At 36.0% G+C, this 18,612-nt stretch overlaps 1 long non-coding RNA gene across 1 annotated transcript; it reads right to left on the bottom strand.

Annotated features, from left to right (window-relative positions):
• Positions 1-1,633: 1,633 nt before the first annotated feature.
• On the bottom strand, positions 1,634-17,481 carry LOC140610159 (uncharacterized). Its single transcript, XR_012011933.1, has 3 exons — positions 16,590-17,481; positions 10,691-10,719; positions 1,634-1,756 (listed from the first exon to the last, which is right to left on the bottom strand). It is a non-coding gene; the product is annotated as an uncharacterized lncRNA (long non-coding RNA).
• Between the last annotated feature and the right edge of the window lie 1,131 nt (positions 17,482-18,612).

Genomic DNA, 18,612 nt, shown 5'->3' with positions numbered 1-18,612 from the left:
CCAGACCCAGGATGGCATACTGGTTAAGCATATAGCCTCTAGGGCCAAACTTCCTAGGTGTCTTACCTCATACTGACTATATGACCTTTGTATCTCATTTCCTTGTCTGTTCAATAATAATGTTTGTATCTGAAAGTCACATACTCACTGATCTGTACAGCTGGGATTCAAACTGTGTGTCTCTACTGATCACATTAAATGTCAATTTAACTTTTGCCCTTGAATCTACTTGAGTTACCTGGACTTGGCCTTATGTTTCTTTTAGATCCCAGCACCTAGCACACAGTAGATGCTCAGTAAATTCATGTTGAATGGATTTTGGATTATTGTCAGAAGTCTGGCCTGTGGTGGGAAAATATCAAAATCCTAAAGAAATAATACTCTGTTTCTATAGGCAAGTAGTTTCCACAAAAAGCAATGGTTAAAGCTCATTTATTATATTTTTCTTCCAATTCCAATATAACTACAGAAAAGTGTACAATGAGATGCTGAGGATAACTTGAAGGCCAGAAGCTTACAAAATGTGAAAAATGTTAACATCACATTTTTAGGCTTATTAGAAACAGTCTAAATAATTACAACAGCCAAATTACTGGTGGCTTTTGGCTCATGTCCAGGAGGAAGGTCATGACCCAACATACCAGTACCCTGCATGGCATAAGTGATTGACAGGAAAAGGAAATAGATTGATACCTTTCACATGGGAATCATAGCTTGTTGCAAATACAAGCAAAACACAAATTTGGATTTTGTGGGAAAAGCTAATTGTGCTCTGATTCAAATTCTTTGTTCCCAAACTTGTTTAATTGTGATTTATTTGTGTGTGTGTGTGTGTGTGTGTGTGTGATAAAAACAGCTGCATATCATAATAAAATACAGGTCACTCACTGCTGGTTAAATCCTTACTGGATATGTCTCTGCTTTCTTTTCATTACAGTGTCTATTGGATATTTGGCTCCAGGCAGAGAGGAAGCTGTTTCTCAAATGGATTTTTTTTTCAATCACTGTATAGGAAATTATTAATGTTTGAGTTTCCAGATAATTATCTACAGCCCATCCATAAAGAATATAGAAGGTATTTCATAAGAAAATTATGCAAAGGAGTAAGCTACCCCAGCCTCTCATATTTCTGTAATAATGAACATGAGGACTCCATGTTGGATTTCCAACTCTGTGCTGTATTTAGGTCCATTGGAGTGCCAATAACCCAAATGCAGAGGGTTTATTTTAGATAGGTTTTTTGGGGGGGTTTTTTGTTTTGTTTTGTTTTGTTTTGTTTTGTTTTTAATTCAGAGGCAGGTACACTTAGCTTCAATTCCATGATTCATGAAATGATTTAAGGATTCACAAGAAGCTAAGAGCTAATTTTTAACCAATATCCATCTTGTTTCCAGATTTGTACATATGAAATTTGGAAACTATTTTGTTGTAAGGCAGAAGTTATCAACCTCAGCTGCACATTAGCCAACCATACTTGCTACTACCTGGGTAAGGCCCAATTGGTATTTTTAGATAGCATCAGTATTATTATACAGCTTTCAGGTGATTCCCATGTCAGCCTACAGAGTACCACTGTTAGGTCATACACATTTAGATATACGGAATAATACTACGTAAACATTATACATTTTGATGTTCTTTATTGTAGTTAGACATTTTGAAAAACAAAAATTATAGTTTTCCATTGGTATCAAATATTGAAGAGGTTCATTTTACCTGGAAGTGTGGAATCTAAATAATTTCCGTTTCAAGTCTCCTGTAAATACAGAAAAAAACCTGATCATATTCATATCTTTATTTTAAAATATTTTATTCAATATAGTCTCATACTACATGAGAGAAAACCCATTGATGAGCCCACCAGGATATAAGATACTGGGTGTTTTCCTTCACTTTTATCAAATAAGAATTTTTGAGTATTTATTACCCTCCTCATAAGAAGGATGCCTGAAGAGTGTTCATATAACTAAAGAATTTGCAGTTGATGGGAAAACAAGTTGTGTATACAAATGACTATAATATTTTGAGATAATGGCACAAACTTAGCTGTTTATTAAGTACTATGAGGTATGTCAAGGAGTGATTAGAAGTTTCAGGGAGGAATCAGCCTTGTGCTAGAACAAATCAAGTGTTATGAGGTTCCCATGTGACCAAGAGGAAGATGGACATTCTGGACAAGGGCAAGGTCAAATTCCTAGATTAATGAAATGTATGTTGTTTCTTGGGGATTGGGAAGCAGTCCAGTAGGGCTGGATTGCTGAGGTTTTATATCACTAGCTCTACTGCAGGAGAAGAGCTTTTCTTCTCAGTGGCTCAGAAGAAGTGAAGATGAGACATTAAATTTTTTAACTGAAGCACAGTTGCCATATAGTAATAAACTAGTTTCAGTTGTACAGAATAGTAACTCAACAATTGTATACACCATGAAATGCTCACCACAATAAGTGTATTACAACACTATTGACTATATTCCTTATGCTGTGCTTTTCATCCCTATGAATTATTTATTTTATAACTGGAAATTTGTACCTCTTAATCCCCTGCACTCATTTCACCCATCTCCCCCATCCACCTCCCCTTTGACATCCACCAATTTGTTCTCTGTTCTCTCCATTTACAAGTCTTTTCTTCTCTTTGTTGTCTTGGTTTAGCTTATTTTGATTTTTTAAAAATTATTTCTGGTTGTTTATATATTTTCTTTATTTTATATATTATGACAGAAACTTTGCTGAATCATGATTCTTCGGGTCATTTTTCCGTAACTTTATGACCATATAACAATACTTATTATGGTTAGATTTTCTTGAATGAGTACATTACACAAGAGTTAATAGCCCCAGAGGACATGTACTAATACAGTACTCATTAGACCATAAAGACTAAGTGGAAACAATTGCTTTCATAAGTTTATACTTAATTGCATGCACAGGTGTTTTCATTTTGAAGAGGAAATTTTAGGTAAAAAGAATGATTAATACTCATGCCATCCCAGAATGCCAGATGAAGGAAAGTTTTCCCCAACTTTAGAGAGAACAGAGCATGCAGATGTTTAGGTCATTGTGATAGAAAGAAGTGTTCCTGACCTGCACTATATTACTTTTCTCCAGATTGCCAAAATGGCTTCTCAATGTATTCCACAGTGGCACCAATTTAGAGCATTATTCCTCTGTGTTTATATCCTGTAGACAGATTCCATATTCTCTGCTATTTTGTCACAGAAAATTCTGTCCCAACAATGTTACTAAGAAGACTCCCTTAAGTATTCAGAAGTGTTTAACTGAAATCCAGAAGGGGGATTCAGATTCCACCAACTCCCCAAAAAATCTACAATGAAGTCTTCAAGCAGTGAACTGCACACTTCATACAAAGGAAAGAAACGTCTTGATGAGTGGAATGAACCTTGAATTAGAAGCCAAGAAACAAACATTGAGGTCCTACCACATACTAGCTATGTGACCTTGGAGAAGACACTCAAAGTAACAGATTCAGATGAACCTCAGGTTTTTAATACAGGTTAGAGAAAGCAATACTTCCTTTTCATAGTTACAGGACTGGGAGAACCAAAACAATGGGGAAGGATTTTAAAGCTGATAATAACTTCACAAAAGTGAACTACAGATATTTTGTTGCTCTTGTTATATCATTTGGATTTCACAGTTTGTCAAAGCAGACTGTCCTTAAGAGAGTCTTTTTCTGCTGTTGGAATCAGCAGAAAAATACAAGGAAGCAAATAGAAATCCCTAGAGAGAAGCCATGTGAATTTTTGGATTAGGTCTCCAAGTTATCTTTTACATAATAAGATGATACTTTAAAAATAACCAGATATTTGGATTTTTCACTAACTACTTATTGAAAGGATTTTTCTGTGCCTTTAAAAAGTGTTCTAAAAACATATGTACATATATTATTCCAATGTATAGATAGATGCCTTTTGATTTGTAATTTTAACTTTATGTGCAAAACTTTATCTGGATTTCAAATTTTCTAATGAAAGATATGCAAGAAGGATATCATTGGGTCAAAATACATAAGCACCATCAAGTCTTATGACTCATAATTCAAACTTACTTCTTAAAAGTTTCACTAATTTATAACAATACCACCAATATGTGAGTGTATCTGTTTCAGCATACCCTTGTCTGCATTGCATATTTCAATGTTTAAAAGTAAATGTTGTCATTGTTTTGTTATGGATCTTTAGAAAATTGTGAATCTCATTTTTATTTTAGTATCTATATTCTTCTCCATTGATTAGTCTTATTCTCTTTTCCATTTATTTACTCATGCATTTCTAAGGGTTTGTATGGTATATGGAAATATTAAGACTAAATACTTTTAAATACACAAAATAGTCTCTACCATTTTTTTAATCTTCTAATTTGCTTTGTGTTACTTTTCACTATAGACAACATTTTTCTCCTCATTTTGTCACGATGATAGCACTTTTACTTTGCACCATTCTCATTGGAAAGTGATGCTATTATTAATGTTAGAACCGAGACAAAGCCTACACTATGCACACATATAGTTCTGCCCTAACTTCATTCAGTCAACAGAAGCTCATTAAAAGAACCATATAAGGAAGGCATAAATATTTTATCTTGGCTGGTCCAAACACAAATAATGTATCTCTTCTTCTCAAGGAAGAGTCTTGAGGTACATGGTACCACTGAATTGGAAAGGAGGCAGATTTAAAGCTAGAGTTGGTTTACTTTATTTTTAAAGTCTGCATTATGACCAGTAATCCATTGGAAGTCCAAGTTTTTCCTTTCACTATTATTGTTAAATAAAGCTAAGGAACTTTCTTAAAGTCACAATGACAGATCCAAAATAGATTTTTCTGTTATTATTTATGATCATAGAATGAAGCCATTTTGATTTTCTAAACCAGGAGTTTAATAAACTAGATAAGAGTGTCTTGTGTGGCAGATAATTTACTTGTTTATCCAAATCCACATACTGCCCTTTTACTTAAAAATAGCTTGGTAATATACTTTGGGATTGCAATTGCCTAGAACCAAAGGATGAGGTTAACCTGAACCAATCATTATAATCTCATTCTCTTGGGATGCCTGGGTGGCTCAGTGGTTGAGCATCTGCCTTTGACTCTGGTCATGATTCCAGAGTTCTGGGATCAAGTCCTGCATTGGGCTCCCCACTGGGAGCCTGTTTCTCCCTCTGCTTGTGTCTCTGCCTCTCTCTGTGTGTCTCTCATGAATAAATAAATGATATCTTAAAAAATAATGAAAAAAATCTAAAATCTCATTCTCTTTTGGCAGATAATGTTCATTTTTCAGTTTCTTTTGGAGGAGTGCACACATTGCCATTTCTAGTCAGTGAAGTATGAAAGGAAGTGTAGGAGAAGGTATCAGTGAAAGAAAACCCTGTTTGTTCCAACTTCATCCTTCCCTAATAGGATACTGGTGGAAAGATGGAATAACTAGATTGTGGCAGCCATATTGGCATCATGAGAAAAAGGCCATGAGAATCCCAGAAGCACATAAAGTCTGTGGATAGTAGATCAATGATGGAATCACCTACCACCAAGGGTATGTCCAGCTTTTTCTGGTTTTAAAATACTAAGAGTTGTTTTGTCAAATAAATAAGGAAGGTATGAACAATATATATGAAATGAACTATAAACTACATATAAAAAACTAATAGTATGTTCATTTGGAAAACAATGAGAAATACACAGTGAACACAAGGGAGGATGGATAAAATAGGAGATGGGGATTAAGGAGTACACTTGTGATGAGCACTGAGTGATGCATGGAGTTGTAAAATCACTATATTGTGCACCTGAAATTAATATAACACTATATGTTAACTACATTGCAATTTAAAATTAAACTAAATAAAGATGGTTGGGTGACTCTGTTGGTTAAGAATCTGATTCTTGATTTCAGCTCAGGTCGTGACCTTAGAGCCCTGGGATTGAGCCCTGATTTGGGCTTTGTGCTCAGTGGAGTGGAGAGTCTGCTTCTCTCCTTCTCTCTCCCCCCCACCCCCAACTCTCTCTCTCTCTCTCTCAAATAATACATCTTAAAAAAAAAAAAAAAAAGAACATGGCATTTCCCTAATGCTTGTACACATAAATTAAAAACAAAAAACTTATATTCTCATGAAAGGAAAATGTTACTTGAAAGAGATGTTAATTAACTATAGTGTAGTTTCCAGGGGGTTGGCACAAGGCTTTGCCCCTGTGCTTACTATATACACAAGTTAAAAGCCTTATACCTTAATGAAAGGAGGATGTTACTTGAGGGACAGTGTAAGCACAGAGTGGTTTTAAGGGGGAAAAAGAAAGCTATGAGGCATCTCATAAAGAAGAAAATAGGTAATAAGCCATAGCAGTAAGGGGAGTTTTCACATCATCGGAAGTTGCCATAGACAAGGAAATATGCAGGACAAGTCTATCCCAGATGCTGAGAACAGAACCAAGATTCACCAAACACTTGAGACAGGCCATTTACATGAAAAAGAAATAGCAAGTCCAAACAGAAGAAAATGTTACACCCAGGAGAGTGAAAGTAATACAGCAAGTACATGAATAAAACTCAACCAACCAAACAAAAAGGCCTTAAAATGGAAGGTAATTATTAAAAGAAAGAAAAATGTGTGTGGTGAAACAAATACAGGTAATAAGAAAAAGAATAAAATAGATATTTTGCACAGAAAAATATGCCCTGTCATGATTACTATACTTGTGTAAATTAACTTGTAATAAATAATTATGCACACTGAAGAGCCAGTTACATAGTATTGAAAGGCAAATTGAAAAGATAGAAAGGTACGTTAAGAAACATTTGTAGATCACAGAGCAAAGAGAAAAATAGAAACAAAAGTTAAACTAAAAGTCTAAATATTTTAAAGATAGAACCAAAATTTCTACCATCTATCTGAAAATATTTATATAGAGAGTAAAGAGAGGATAAGGGAGAACGATTTTGAAAAAGAACTATATAGCAAGAAATATCCCAGAACTGTTATTTAAATAATAAATACATATATAGATATATTCATGTATTAATGACATATAGCTTCAAATAAATTTAATAAAAAAACAAAAAACTCACAGTGCGACACAAGAAATGAAGTTTCATAATAGCAATACTGGAAAAAAAATTCCTAAAAGATAGCAGTAGAAAAAGAACAATTATTTATAAGAGAATGGAAATAGAATTGACACCAGATTTCTCATCAGCAGTGGTGAATACAAGAATGCCGAGTATTATCATCAAAGTTCTGAGAAATAGGAATTTGAACCTAGCATATTATACTAAGGTCAACTAACCAAATTATAATTTGAGATGGAAGAAGACAATAAAGACTTTTTTTCAGACATAGAACATCTACAATTTATAGAACTTTCCTAAAAGAACCATAAAAGAATTTAATGAATGATCAAAATGGAAAAGAGGGTTATTCAAGAATTATTTTAAACAAACATATAAAACGCTGTCAAATTTTTATCAATTTGTAAGTTTGTTCCACAATATTAATCTAAGATAAAGTGCACATAAAAGAATGGGGTGAGCAAAGAGAAGACAATTTTGCTCAGATATATACATATTGAAAAAAAAGCATAGTGATAAATTCTGGACTGAAAATTAACACTTTTTTTGGGGGGGACTGAAAATTATATTTAAGAGACTAAATGTACCTAAATAGTTATGCAATATAAGGAAAGGCTTAGGGAGGTTACTTTCCAAACCCACACTAGGAATTATAGAAAGGAGCCTGGGATATATTTTGAGGCAGGATTGGCAATATTGATCATATTAAATTTAATTACAATGCTTAAGTTATTAAAAGGGAAATAGAGGGGCACCTGGGTGGCTCAATTGGTTAAGCATCTGCCATTAGCTCAGGTCATAATCTCAGAGTCCTGCTATCCAGCCCTGCATTAGGCTCCCTGCTCAGTGGAGAGTCTGTTTCTCCCTCTCCCTCTGTGATCTCTCTCCTTCAAATAAATAAATAGAAATCTTTAATAAACAAATAAATACAAGGGATATAGAAGTGTGCATTTTAATAACAATTGAAAGCAATCTATATACATGATAAGGTATATGTACAAAAACAAAGGAAAGAATAAATAATTTTTTACATAATCCATAAGCCTTCCATAAAATTAAAAAAACACCACTGATACTTAATATTTTCTTCCAGGATTGCTTCTTTGCATATTTTCATTTAATTGTGATCAGATCAGAACAACTGAAAAAATGTGGTCACAGTGGTCACATTTTCTCCTTATTGTAATATTTTTAAGTTATATTTCCATACCACCTAATTTTAGCATAGAAAATTTCCATTTTATTATGGGCATCATTTCCTGGCTCCCCTTTTGTCTCAAAACTCCTCAATTTAATTGTCTATACTAGCTTTTTCTACTCTGGATTTTTTCCAGAACACAAGACCATCAGGCTTGTGCCCGTCATTTCAGCTCAAACACATGTCTGTCACCAACAACCTCGCATGGTCAACTCCCAAGTGCTAGCCCCTGTCTTACCATAAGGGCCTCACAGCATTTTGTGTATACCTTAATGAGTCCAAATTTCATTCTCCAGCCCCATCTTTAAACTGAGCTTGCATTATTTAGCTTTCTCCTCTGAATCTCTCCTTGGGCATCTGTTAATCATATCAAATTTCATATATCTGATCCCAACCTCTAGATTTCAACTTCCATAAACCAGTCTCTCTACTTTTCTCACTAAATGGCAACTTCTTTCACCCTATTGCTCAGGATGAAAGCCTTAGTTCTGATTACTTGTCTCTCTCACACCCCTATCCTGAATGTAATTGTTCCAGGATGTTATGACAAACACCCAGTCTCTGCCCCTGTCATCACTCCTCTGGTAGGCTGCAGGAGCTTCAACCTTGTCTCTCCGCTTCTTTTTCTGACTCCTAGCAATCTATTTTCCACACAGTGCAATGTTTGTCCTAATATGAAAATGTTATCATGTCACCTTCACCCTCTGCTAAAAATCCTCTAATGGCTTTTAATACCCCAATCCAAAACCTTCTCCTTTGTTCTAACTCATGAAAGACACAATCTTGGATCACTTCTTCTTCCATCACTCGTGGACTTTGAGCCAAATCTGTTGGTTCACTGTCCCTTGAACACACCATGCCAGCTCCCCATAACCAGGGTGGATGAATCTGTTATCCTCTGTGCCTGGAATGTTCTTCCCCTAGATGGTTTCATGGCTTGTTCAGTCACTCTTTATGGCCTCCTGTTCAAGTGTCACATCCTCAGAGAGTCTTTTTCTGATCCTTGAAACTAACCACCCATACTCTCTACTCCCTTACCTCTATTTTGATTTATAGTATTTACTACTCTCAACATTATCTCACCATTTCTACTTCTTTCCCCAAACATAAACTGTTATTTATTTTTCAGGTGAAGAATCTGAGACTTTGACATGACATTTGAGACTATCAGGTATGGGGCTGAAACCCAAGCTTTCGAAGTCCATAGATGCTCTTAACATTGTACTATGCTGCCACGATGCTGCTGGTAAGGGAAGGAATGAAAAAGAGACACAGAGAGGATGGGAGAGAGAGGGGAAGAGGAGAGAGAGAAAGAGAAAGAGAGAAGAGAATTTAGATGTAATTTATTTTTAATATTTGAGAGTGGAGAACAAAGAATTCTTTTAATTATAAATCATGGCTCTGTCTAGTAAGGAATAAAAGATCTGAATGCTGCTTAGCAGCTGTTGCCAAGAATTGACCACAGCTTGGTGACACCATTTTAAATGACTGCAGGTGTGACTGAAAAGGCACCAGAGAATCCAGTACAGAGTGGAGGTCACCCTTTAGATGACATAGGCTATTAAGATAATTTGGGAACTGAGTCAAGGAAGATGTGGTTTGTTGAACCACAAATCCAAAGGGAAAGGGAAAGCCTTTGAAAATGGGTGAGGGTAAGTATGCCTTTGTCCTATTCAGGGAAAGGGCAAAATACACCAGCTGGACACAATTAAGTCTGCACAAAGTCCAGGGGGTCAGGGGCAAGAAAGAGGAACAGGTAAAAACTGACCTCTATGCCAACTCTAACACAAACCAGTGAGGGCAAAGAATGTGCTGTCAATTTGCATATCTCCAGAAGAAGAGAAGACAGCTATCCACACCAATGTTAATCGAGCCACATGTTGAAAGTATCATCCGCAATAAAATCTGAAGCTCATTGAAAGTGCTCTGAAAGCACTGGTGTTACAGATAGGACCGGGACTTCAGGCCCAACAGAGACAACACCAGTGTTTGAGCAGTGCTCCCTGTGTCACTGCTCATGTGTCCTTCAGACCAATCACTGCATTCCCTTCATCTCTACTAATGTTTCTTTCCCCCAGCCCTATTATGGGGCAGAAATTTGCATCTCTTATCTCTATAGCCCCCTGATCTTTGTGTGGTTTTTGGCATATAAAGTGTTCAGAAAACTCAGTCAAGTGATTGTAAATGATTCAAAGAGTCTCAATTTCCATTCTTAAAATTATGTATTTGGGTCTGGCTATTTGAACAAGACCTAAATCCAGTTCTCAGAGTAACAATGTGCCTATGACCATATTTCATGTCTGTGACAGGTCTCCATCATGTAGATGATTTGGTTAACTTTACCTCCCATATGTAAGACTCGATGACACATGTGTCCATAAACCAGGATATGCAAGAGAAAATGGAGTCTCACCTTTGTTTCCCATGCAGCTCTGTCTCCATCTACAAATGAGATAAAGAAGCATCAGCATTAGAGTTAAGATTAACAACAGAGATTTATTTTTTGAATGTAAAATTTAATTCCTTTGTTAGATAATGCATGCTTGCTATGGGAAAAGTAGGAGAAAAAAACTATCTGATGTTAGTCACCTATATTGCTCTCCTCCAAAGATGAGAACTGTGAACAAGTTATGTTCCCATAAACTAATATGGACAGTAGGAAGATATTATATTTGACCTGTCTACATGAGTGTACCCATAAAGCTCTATCCATCCATCTGTCTTTTCTTAGAGTTTCAAAGTGTGCACTTAAAAGTCAGGCAAAACCTGGTTTTGAATCTATGAATAAAGGAAGTTACTTTTATTCAATCATTCTCTACCTGGGTGATTGCCAATTCTATAATGAAGACAATAATAGTATCCATTTCATTTTGTACTTAAAATAATTAAGCAAGATAATTGATTTAAAAGATTGAGCACAGTGTTTGCAAATGTAATCTCTAAAATATTAGCTATTTTCAGTAGAAAGTGGAGAACACATTGCAAATTGCTTTTTAACCTATATTTTTCCACAAAATCTCTTGTCCTTAAACGTACTTCAAAACATGATGCTTTCTTAATCATTGTATAGGATTTCATCATTCGGTGTGCCATAGTATGTACAACCACGTTTATATCTTTGAAAGGATACACTATTTTCAAAGTTTTACTGCTATTAATAACTGTAGTGGAGGACATCTATTCAGCCTATGGGAGTGGAATGTTTATCATGCTTGAGTAACATATAAGGCACCATAATAAATGATGCGGATACAACCACTACACTCATAGCATTAAAGGAAGCTAAGTAAGCAGTTTGGATAAAGCATGATGTGATAGCATATGAAGAAGGTATTACGGGATCTTTTACTCAGAATTGGGAGTCAGAAAGTCTTTTGGGAGGGAGTAATGTCTAAATGGAAAGGATGAGTAGAAATTGCTTGAATCGACAGAAGATGGGAGGGAAGAGCTTGTGGTATTCAAAGGAAAGAAAACATCACATGAGAAGACCTGGAGATACAAGAGAGTATGGGCTGTTCTGCAGCTGACAGTGGTTCCCGGGGATAAGGCACATGGTGCACTGAGCTGGTAGCAAGCAAGAGTGACAGGTGACAGGATGCCTGGGGTGTTTAAACTCACCCGGAGGGGAATCTATGGACATGCTTTACTAAGTGAATTGACATAATTGCATTTGTATTTTGGAAAGAAGCCCTCTGCAGCCTCAAACTTCACTGTGTGGCAAGAAGAAAGAGAAAGTGATACTGAAAGCTGGAAGGGAAACAGGTAAAGGGATCCTACAGGATGTTGAGCAAGACAGGATAGTAACTTGGGACAAAGAATTGGCAAAGGGATGGAGCAAAAAGAAGTGGATGGATTTCATTGACATTTAGAAGGCAAAGTTAACAGGACAGATGTGGCTGGATGGCAGAAAAATAAAGAACAGCAACTGTTTAATAGTTTATTCTGAAAATACTTGCAGGGCATGTTAAGGAAAAACACTCTACTACCAAGTTTTCAAAATAAAGAATGAATCAGGGGATCCCTGGGTGGCGCAGCGGTTTGGCGCCTGCCTTTGGCCCAGGGCACGATCCTGGAGACCTGGAATCGAATCCCACGTCAGGCTCCTGGTGCATGGAGCCTGCTTCTCCCTCTGCCTATGTCTCTGCCTCTCTCTCTCTCTCTCTCTCTGTGTGACTATCATTAATAAATAAAAATTAAAAAAAAAAGAATGAATCAGTAGAATTTAGAAAGAATGCTTCAGTTGATGGGTTTGTAAATAATGCTTTCAATTGACTTTGTTCATCTACATGACTTCGTAAAAATGATGTTGGAAATACAGCCCATGCAGCTAGATAAGTGAAAGCATTTGGAAACATAATAATTGGAAAGAGAGAGGTAAATAATCTTTATTTAGGTTGATTGCATATCTAGGAAAATCAATATAAGTATTATTATACACAATACTGGAATCAAATACCATATTTACAGACAAACAGAAATGATAAATTTCTTCAGGATAAACTTGAGCAAATATATGCAAAGGCACAAAAGTTTACTAAAACAAATAGAAAAATATATAATGCATTGGGATAAAAAAGACTTAACTGCCACGAAGATAAAGCCCCCCCCCAACAAGATAATTTATAAATTTAATGCAATCTCAATGAAAGTATCAATAGATATCTTTCTCTTGGAGTTAAAACACTGGTAACAAAGTTCAATTGAAACAAGCAAAAGTAGCTAGCTTAACCTTTAAAAAGAGAAATGTGGTTTTAAAATCAATTTAATAAAATCGGTGAATACTGACACATGTATAGACAGATAGTCCAATGGAGCAGAATGAAAATCTAGAAATATATTCAAGTGCTTTTAACAATTTAGTTTATGATAAAGATGACACCTCATATAAGATAGATTTTTAAATAAACCATGTTGGAACAACTGGGTAGCCACATGATAGAAATATATATATAAAATATAATGGGTGTCTTTCATATAACAAACCAGTATAAAATCCAAATAAGTCAGATATCTCAGTGTAAAAATATGAAATCAGACAAGTAAAAGAAAACAAAGGTGAATTCATTTCTATTTTGCGAGTAAGAGGAAAATTTCTTCCTAAGAATTACTCAAATTCAAGGAGCCATTAAAAGCACTAATAAATTCAACTACATTTTTAAAACAGGGTTTACATGGAAAACAAACAAAGAAAACCAAAATTGAAAGACAAATGACACAGGAAAAAAAAATTTGCAACTTATATCAGAAAGATGGACAGAGATCACAAAAATCTCAAAATAAGATCAACCAGCTGATACAAAATTGGAAAGGTTATAAAAAATATTTCAGAGTAGACGTATATATGGCCAATAAACATATGATAAATGCTCAATCTCATTTATAAATGTGATTTAAACTAGACTGACATTTCACCAAAGCTTTGACACCATACTCAATTGGAAGAGCAATGGATCAACTGACACTTTCACGTATTGCCGGTGAAAATGCAAAATGGTGCATATTTGGAAAAATACTGACTGTATCTAGCAAAATGACATACACAATTTCTTTTTAACTGGATAATCTCAATTTTACAAACTTATTTCACTGGCATAAGTAAGAAATTACTTACACACAAGATTATTCGTTGTAACATTATTTTTGAAAAGCAAGAGAATTGAAGCACCTGCCTGGCTCATTTGGTGGAGTATGTGACTCTTGATCTCAGGGCTGTGAGTTCAAGCCCCACATTGAGTGTAGAGATTACATAAAAATAAATTTTCTACATAAATCAGTAGATAGATAAATAAAAGCAAGATATTCAATTCAATCTAAATATCTTTCAATAGGCATCAATTGAATAAACTATAGTACAGTAATATAATATCAACTAATACAATACTTTTGAGAAAAAAAATATGGTATTTAAAATAGCCTAGGTACTAGATGATATCACTGAATTATTGATAATTTTGTAAGATTATAACCATTACATAATAGTTATATAAGAAAATATCTTTTTTTTTAAGCAGGTGATGCATGTTGATGTATGTATGGAAGAAATCACATGAGGTCTGTGATATACTTAAAAAAAATTATTAGGATAGGAACACCTGGGTGGCTCAGTCAGTTAAGTGTCTGCCTTTAGCTCAGGTCATGATCCCAGGGTCCCCTGGAATCGAGCCTCACACCAGGCTCTCTGCTCAGCAGGGAGCCTACTTCTCCCTCTCCTTCTGCCTTCTCCCTGCTTGTGCATGCTCTCTCTCTCTCTCTCTCTCTCTCTCTGTCAAATAAACAAACAAACAAACTTTAAAAAAATTATTACGATAGAACAAAAATTTAACAATGGTCTTATATAAGAGTCATGCTAACCAGTGATCTACCTACATGCAGGTAGTATAAGAACACATTTTAAAGTATACAATAGTGGGGTGCCTGCGTGCTCAGTCAGTCAAGCCTCTGATTCTTGATTTTGGCTCAGGTCATGATTTCATGATTGTGATATCAAGCCCTACACCAGATTCTGTTCTGGGCACGGAGCCTGCTTAAGATTCTCTGTCTCCCTCTCCCTCTGCCCTTTCTCCCCACCCTCCACCCCTGGTCACACTCTCTCCCTTCTCACTCTCAAATAAGTAAGTAAGTAAATAAATAAATAAATAATAAAATGCATGATAGTTTAGTAAAAAAAAATTACAGCTATTTGCAAAATATATAAAGATTATATATCAGTATTGAATAGATTGTTACTCTATCACTTCAAATTTTAAAATGTTAAGGCATAAATTGATATCGCACAATGCTCAGCCATGTAGGAAGATTCACAGAACTCCTGGGAAGATCTTCAACTATTTGTGTCCATGCACACTTGCCTTATGATGCCTGAATTAAGTAATTATCCAGCCTCTATTTATACATCACTAGCAACAGGAAACTTACTACATTATGAGGTAGCTCATTCCACTCAGAAACAGCTCTTATAGATAACAACTTCCTTTTAGAGGTCCAAAGAGCTTTTTCATGGTTTTAGGTTTTAGATTAACTTCTTGTTCCCTAGAGACACACGTATAGTTCATAAAAAACAAACAAACAAAAAAACCAATAAGGGCTTGAGAAAGGAAAGGGCAGTGAGTACTGGTGAACCTAAATCCAGTGAACCCATCCCAGGGACCCAGTTCATAGCCCTCACCTACAGGGGCTAACAGCAAATGACTCTGATTCCAGCCACAAAACTCTGGTGCTAATGGCATATTTCTTATACCATTAACTATTTGGCTAACATCCAAACACAGATCAACTACCTGATAGCTCTTCCTTTTTTCTCTTCCCACAGACTCAGGTAAGAGTGGGGTGTGAGGGCAAGGGAATAGGCTGGAATATGACCACACTCAAAGTGTTAGTGTTGACATCAAGGCAGATTGAGAGCCCTCTCTGTGGGCCCCCGTCTGAGCTCCCACCCCATGCTAACATGTAAACTTGAAGGAAACATTATTACTCTTGAATCATTCTTCACTAATATGTATTAACTATATGTTGTGTGTTAAGTGCACTAACATACTGACAACACTCATGAGCATATTATGGAAAGTGTCTTACTTTTCTCATTTTACAGATACAGAAACAAAGACAAATTAAATAGTGTGCACAAGAAAACATATTAGTAAGGAGTCAGAACTCAAGTCCTGGTTTATAAGATTTCAAGTCTATAAATACATTCCATGACTTAAAGAGTTGGGTATAAAAATGAAGTCCAGATTCTAGATATGATAGAAATGTTTCATAGGTCCAAATGGCTCTCTTATTATTTATAATAGATTGTATATTTATTTCAAAGAGCCGGAGTCCAAATCAGAAGTTTGGCATGCAGAACAGTCTTGACTTCTCATGCATGACATGCACTTAGGGTCAGCTATAAAAAATCACACCATCTTCCTCCTGGGCATGTGCTATTGATGTTTTTGTCATTATATGGATTCCCATTAAATTTTGTCTGATTCTATTCAGACTACTGATTAGTTGGCCATGACCTTTAAGGCTTTGAATATACATATATATATTTTTTAAATCTTTTTTTTAAGATTTTATTTATTTATTCATAGAGACAGAGAGAGAGAGGCAGAGGGAGAAGCAGGCTCCATGCAGGGAGCCTGATGTGGGACTCGATCCCGGGTCTCCAGGATCACACCCCAGGCTGCAGGCGGCACCAATATATTATGAAATGTTTTCTAACTTGCCCCAATTGGTGAGCTCTGCAATTTTGATTTCCCCCAAATTTCAATATTTCCCTTCAACATCAAATGCATAGTAAGAGCCAAGGACAGATCCCAGTAACATACCCCTGGAGATCCCATTCCAGTTTGACTTCAAGTCCCCATCCAGCAAGGTGTGATGGCATAATTTAGTCTCCTCACTGAAGAGACATTATAAATGCTCCTCTCTTTGTTTACAGGTACTTCCAGAAAGGACTTGTGCAAGAATGTGTACCTCACTGAAACTCATCTGTATTATGACTGCCATGGTAGCTCAGAGTTGGGGGAGCAAAAGCCCCCTGTGACTGTGCTTAGAAAATTTGTATTTACTCTTCAACAACTAGTTCCAGAACCTTCATCATTATCAGTAGCAGTTTTCTTGTTTGTGAAGTTCTCCTGACTTTCAAGGCAGGAGCAACAGGTGTCCTTTTGCTTCCTTTCTGTTTCCTGATTCCCCCCTTCCTCAATGAGCAGGGACCAATGCACCACAGAATCAGTTCAAACTTGTCTTAAATCTTTTCACATTGTGACAACTTCCTTTCATCCTCCTGAAAGAGCATGAGTTCTTTTTCCTCCAATGAGGAAATTGTTCTCTTTCCACCTCACTCACTTCACACAAATTGACTCCAAAGCTCTTCACAGAGAGTACAGGTGTGAAACAGGAGTTGACAATGGCTGTGTTTTCTTTGTATCTACTGAAGCTATTACTCTGTGAACTGTAGCTCCATTTTCCAGCTATGGATGGAACCAAGCTGGGGATCCTAGGAGACAGTGTTTGTTGATTACTTGTCCTCTACTCTTCTTACAAACTCATTTAGAGTTTCAGCTTATCCAGACATTTTTTCCTATCAGATTTTTGTCACCCTATTTTTTTGAAGAATTCTGCTTGAAAACCTTCACCTGTCAGACATCTTCTGTCATCCTCCCTGAGGAATATGCCCCATCTTTCCTCCCTTATAAGGTAGTGGTTTATTCATGTATCCCTGTTGATAGAATCAAAGCAAGTTTTGTATTACCAGATAAAGATCATATTTATGATATCTTTATTAGTATTCTGGTTTGCTACAAAAAGATGTCTTATATCATTCATGTCATAGTCATTTTTTAGCAAGCCTTTAATATGAGCCAGATACATTGATAGCACTGGAGATGCAATAATGAACGACATGAGTTCTGTCCCAAACAAGTGAAACCTCCTGCTCTATGTGTGCACATTACTAAAGATGGACAAATACTGAGTATAAATGATAATAAACAGATACTGGAAAGATAGGGGATCAAAATTAGCATATTAGAGATCTTTCTGTTGAACAAAAATATTTAGTTTATTTCTATTTTAATTCTTCGGTTAGAAAACCGGTGTAGTGTAGTGATTCAGATCTTCAGCTTTGAAATTGCTTGCTACTCAAATGCTTCCACTTACTACCTCTGTGACTTTGGGAAAGCTAATTACCTCACTGATACTCAGTCTCTTTGACTATAAAAACCTCATAAGAGGGACACCTGGGTGGCTCAGCAGTTAAGTGTCTGCCTTGGAGTTTCAGGATCAAGACCCACATTGAGGTCCCTGCAGAGAGCCTGCTTCTCCTTCTGCCTGTCTCTGCCTTCTCTGGGTGTCTCTTATTAAAGTCTTATTTAAGATTTTAAATAAAATCTTTAAAAATAAATACATAAATACATGCCTCATAAAAGTATTGTGAGGCCTTAACAGGATGACACATGTGCAGTGCCTGCCCAGAGAAGCATCAACAATATTCATAACACTACGTACCTTTGAGCACTTACCTGGGGCACATACAACACTATTCTAAGATCTTTTAATGTATTTACCCATGTGATCCTCACAATTACCCTTCAAGTTAGTGCTTGCATGCTCCAGATCACTCTTTTGTGATCACTATCTTAGGTTAAGATAATGTCATGGCACCAACTCAAGTTAACTGATTCTAGAGTCCTTGGATTAACCACATAGCTGCATGAATAGTAGCTTCAGTCAGTTACAGTACAAACAAAAAATAAAGGGGTGTGAATTCCCACTCCTTCTCATCCATTCCTCTTATGAAGAACTTTAGCCCAGTGGTGTATGGATGTGAGTTCATATGGCCCAGTT

This window comes from Canis lupus, chromosome 2 (genome assembly GCF_048164855.1).
Source record: "Canis lupus baileyi chromosome 2, mCanLup2.hap1, whole genome shotgun sequence".
Lineage (NCBI taxonomy): Eukaryota > Metazoa > Chordata > Mammalia > Carnivora > Canidae > Canis > Canis lupus.
Note: the sequence above shows the minus strand (reverse complement) of the source record. Positions and strands in the feature narration are given on the sequence as shown.